Source organism: Gracilinanus agilis, chromosome 2, assembly GCF_016433145.1.
Source record: "Gracilinanus agilis isolate LMUSP501 chromosome 2, AgileGrace, whole genome shotgun sequence".
Taxonomy (NCBI): Eukaryota; Metazoa; Chordata; class Mammalia; order Didelphimorphia; family Didelphidae; genus Gracilinanus; species Gracilinanus agilis.
This window is the reverse complement of record NC_058131.1, coordinates 83,365,922-83,371,420: the sequence shown is the minus strand read 5'-3', so window position 1 is coordinate 83,371,420 and position 5,499 is coordinate 83,365,922.

Below are 5,499 nucleotides of genomic sequence, written 5' to 3'. Positions count from 1 at the left end.
ATGGGAGGTCCTAGGTTCAAATCTGGCCTCAGACACTTCCCAGCTGTGTGACCCTGGGCAAGTCACTTGACCCCCATTGCCCACCCTTACCACTCTTCCACCTAGGAGCCAATACACAGAAGATAAGGGTTTAAAAAATTAAAAAAAAATATTGTACTGTCTCACCTATATGAAATTTTACAGGAAAATTCTATTTCTTATTACCATCTAGTCAACAAATAACACATGATAAAGCACCCCCTTCAAATGACTCCTTGATAATCTAATGAAATGTTGGATTTAAAGAAGAATTAGATAATTTTTTTAAAAGCCCAACAAGATGAATTCTGTTTTTACCTCCAAAGAAGTACTTCTCTCCTGTCTTAACCTGAAGAGGACTGTTAGTTCGAACTGCTGATGCTTCATCCCCATCAATGGTGAGGACAGCAAAATTTTCTTTGGCTAGAAATCGAACTTCATGCCACTGTCCATCGTTCAACCCAGAGCCTAGCAGGAAAAAAAATACATTTTAAATTATTTTTATAAGAAAATACTTTCTTAGTTATTATTTTGTTAAAGTGTACATTTTACTATGGTTATTTTCATATTTTTAATCTTTTATATGAATATGTATTTCATATTTTGTTTTCATCTATTGTATTACAGAGTACAATAATAATAGTAAAGTTTTTTAAAGACATAGTCCTATACTTAGAAAGTTACAGATTTTTAATAGAAAGAAAGCTGTGATTTTACATTGGAAAATTGACAATTTTTATACCAATTTATTCCAAATATTTCCTAATAATGTTTCTTTCACGTTTTTTCCTTTTTCTTTTAACTAAACCATTAATTACAGATTGAAACATGTTTAACATATATTTGTATTAGACTATTTAAATTCTACTTTTAACACCATATACAATAAGACGTGTACAATATATTTGGGATTACATGCATTATTAAATAATCCAAACCTTTTTAATAGGTGATTTAATTTACTAGAAGTCTGTCAATAAATACAGTGATTACTTTGAAAGGGTTTGGACTAGTATGAAGGTTGTAGAAAGGATGAGGTATTTAATTTTTTAAAAATGTTTTTGATTATTAAATCTTAACTTCATCACAACTAGGAAGCACAATGACTTCCATAATATGTGTCTCATTTTTGTTCTGTTCTCTTGCTTATGACTTAGCTACTAGTAATCAAGTTCACTTTGAAAAATATGAAGGCTAAGGAATGAATATTGTGTGTGTGTGTGTCTACTAGCCTAATGAGGAATAACAGAGTGTCACTTCAACTGGATGAATCTTTGTGAAAAAAAAAATTCTTAATAATAAAATCTAGGGGGCAGCTGGGTAGCTCAGTGGATTGAGAGTCAGGCCTAGAGACTGGAGGTCCTAGGTTCAAATCCGGCCTCAGACACTTCCCAGCTGTGTGACCTTGGGCAAGTCACTTAACCCCCACTGCCTACCCTTACCACTCTTCCACCAAGGAGCCAATACACAGTATTGATTCCAAGATGGAAGGTAAGAGTTTAAAATAAAATAAAATAAAATTTCTGGTATGAAAACATAACAATCCTTTAAAGTTTGTGAAGAATGGACATAAAGAGGCTTGAGAGAATGAAGATAATAAGATCCACTGATTATTGCAAAATTTTGGCAGCAGATTTTTTCTTCAGGTAGATGGTAACATGTCTTGTGCTTCTCTCTAAGCTAGGTAAAAGCTGGGAGAACTAGAAAAACCACTATTCACCTTACCTAATGGACTTTATAAACCCTTCCCACTCTCCTGAAAACCTTTTCCACACTCTTATTAACCTCTTCACACTCTTATAAACACTGAGCCAATCAGCACCCAGGATACAGAACAAAGTGCTGTGGTTGGCTGCCTTTCAGCCAATAGTATGCCATGTACAATCTCATGTTGACATACTTGCACAAGTGGTAGTGGCCTACTGCATTTCCATTGTGCATAGTAAGACATTCATCCACAAAGTCCCTTGATATAGGGAAAACTCCATGATATAGAATTTTATATATATATATATATATATATATATATATATATATATATATAGTCTGTCTCTCTCTTTACAGTCATCTTCATGCCTTTATTGGCATACCTATAGCTGTATCTATACCTATACCTACATTTATATCTATATCTATTGATCTGTCTCTCTCTCTCTAGACCTATATCTATACCAGCTATCCCTATAAGATGGGGGTGCCTCATCCTATGTCGTGTGATCATATGATACATATGATCCTTGCCTTTCTTTAGTTACCTCACCTCTCAAGTCTCTAGTCAACTTTGTAAGAATATACTCTTCAGAGAAGTTACAGGCTTACATGAGAGGAGAGATTCTCCTTATCCAGGAGTCTGTATACCAGTGAAATCAAGCTTCCATCCCTGTTCCTGTATTTGCGACGTACTTATATTTTGTTCATATTTGCTCCAGATGCAATAGAAGTTCTTTGAGAGCAGGAACTTTTTTTTCTTTCATTTTTGCCCCCATCCTCCAGCACTTAGCACAATTCCCTAATAAATGCAAGTTAATTAATTTATCTATTAAAGATGAGGGATCTTGTTTCTGGGCACTGATGAACTCACAGATCTTTTGCATTCTTGTAGTATTGATGAGACATTTTACCTTCTGCCTGTCAAAGTCATTGATTCCTTCGTTTAAATTCTCCACTCTTCCGTTATCCTAGAGTCCCAACCATACTCCCCAAAGTCAACAACAACAATGTAGTGCCATCTAGCGACAAAATCAAGTAACTGTAGGGTCTTCATTTTTCCCCCCTTTTTTTGATTTAAACTTTAGCCCAGTGATGGGCAAACTTTTTAAAGAGGGGGCCAAAGGAAAGGAAATGCTCGTTTGTCAGTCTGTTTCTAAGGCAACTCTTTCGAAGTTTCATTGTATTGTATCCTACTCATTGTATTCGTCAGATTAGGAATAATGTAGCATGGCGGGATAGAACATTTCAGGGGGCCTCATCTGGCCTGCAGGCTGTAGTTTGCCCATCACTGCTATAGACCTTTGAATTTGTCTGTATGAGAGCACCCTAATAAAGAAATTCTCTCTCATGGCAAATAAAAACTGTTATTATATGGTCTTAGAGAGTCGTCTGGGATATTGAGAAGTTAAACGAGTGGTTCAAGCCACAATGAAGTCAACATTTCTGCTCCACCTCAGAGCAGAAGAAAAAAAGGATCCAGAAACCTAACATACTGAAATACTGAAGACCAATATGGGAATTGTGCAAGTAGCCCCTCTACGTTGAGTGAATTCCACACTTCTTAGAATTCTGATGACAAGATGAACCTCCCCCCCAAAATGAGTCTTTCCCCCTTCATTTCCCCTTTCTTTGGGCTAAGATTCACTTTCTCAGTGATAACTGGAAGTACAAATGCAAAGCATTCAGGGGACAAGAGGCTGAAGGACAATTAGGTAATAGGGTTGCCAAAAAAAAAGGTAAAGAGAAAGAAAAGATAGTTATTGAAAAAATTTTTAATGCAGAAAAGAAAATAGAATCAGAGCCAGAAGGAGACACAGACAAGCAGGATAGCTTTGAAAGTTATGTATTGTGAATTTATTTTATTTTTAAAAGGAAGAACAACTCAAAAGAGAAACTCAAAGTTCCATATAAACCATTCTTTTTCTGTTCTATTGTGTAAATGGAAACACTTATTTTGTTTGCTATTTGTTAAAATCAGAATTGTAAAAAAATAAGCTAGTTCTCTTATTCAACTTCTCAGAGGTATTACTCATCTCATCTTTTCTCATTTGAGCTAACCAAGCACAAGAGAAACCTCCAAAGGCTCTGGTTGAACTTTGCATTCTGCTTCTTCCCTTTCCTTGGTTCTCTTAGACTCCCCTTCCCAACTCTCTCCACCAATCATTTCAGGAACTGAGGATTTGGATTTAAGAGACAGGTAGAGGTTAAAAGCAAAGAATGTATACCACTACCAATCCCCCAGAACCACAAGAAATCTTGGAAATCATAGAGGATCATAGGGTCATGGAGTCAGAGTAGAAGGATCCTTAGAGGACATTAATTCCAGCCTGTCATTTGATAAGAGGGAACTGAAACTCAGGTAATTTAAGTCTCTTGACCATGTAATAGCCATTAAGAGGAAGAGCCAAAATGTGAACCCAGGACTAGTCTCACTCCTTCATTTTACAGACAAGGAATCAAGCTAGTAAGTGGAAATCATCACCAGAATCATATTGCTAACTAGGCAAAATAAGTTTTACAATTCAAGTTTCCTGATTCCCAAGCCAGTGTTCTTTCCAGGGGAAGAAAAACAAAATAAAAGAATGACTGTTCAGTATTGGATCAGGAAGCAAAATGGAACCATAATGCTTTTCAGCATTTCCAAAGAAGAAAACTACCACATTTATTTTCTACGATAAGATCCCAGCTCCGAGGCTCAGAGATACCACCTAAAGTTAGATGCTGACATATACATAGTGTCCAGTCCCTGTCCTTGGAAAAAAAATTTCTTCAAATATAAACAAAGTCTAGCCAAGCAGACATTTGCTGAGGCACTCAAACAAGACTTGGTTTATACCTAGCTAATTACAGAAGACCAAGCTGGAAAGTTTAAAATTCACTCAGTCAGTTGTTTGGTCCATTAGACAGCCAATATTTTTTCCCCACACAAATTATGTTTCCACAAGACTCAAACAATTGGCTGATTCAGTCAATTCAGTGGGGGGAAAAAAGGGAGAGAAACCTGCTATCTGACATTGTATAAAACATTCTAATTAATTTTCCGGACAAGGCTTGATGAGGAGATGATTTAATAAAGAAGTTATTCTATTTATAACAGTAAGCAATTCGGGAGGGATTTATGTGCCTCTTGGGATTGATAATTGTTTATTATATAGAATGTAAGCTTTTCCAGGGCAAGGATTGTTTCATTTTTGTGTTTGTAATAGTAGCCTGAGTATGACACCTAATGTGAAACCCACACAATTCATTATCTCTGGGCTGGTTCACTTACCCCCAACTTGTACTCATGTTGGCAAGCCTGGAGGATTTTCCTATAGGAGGAGCTGGCCACAGGCATTCTCGATGTAACCCTGGTGTGTGGGAATGTACTCTTATCATATGCTATTGCAATTCCTGAGCCCCCACTAGTATGCTTCTCCAAAACATAAATCAGTCATACTTATTCTATTGATTCTTTTTTAAAAAAAAAAAAACCTTACCATCCATCTTGGAATCAACACATGTATTGGTTCTAAGGCAGAAAAGTGGTAAGGGCTAAGCAATGGGGGTTACGTGATTTGCCCAGGTTCACACAACTAGGAAGTGTCTGAGACCAAATTTGAATCCAGGACCTCCTCTCTCCAGATCTGGCTCTCAATCCACTGAGCCACCTAGTTGCATCTCCATTGACTCTTAAATATGAACTATTTACTAAATGAGAAGGTAAAATCAAGAACAATCATAATATTTACACAACTGAAAGAAGGAAATAGGAACAACCAAAACATAATA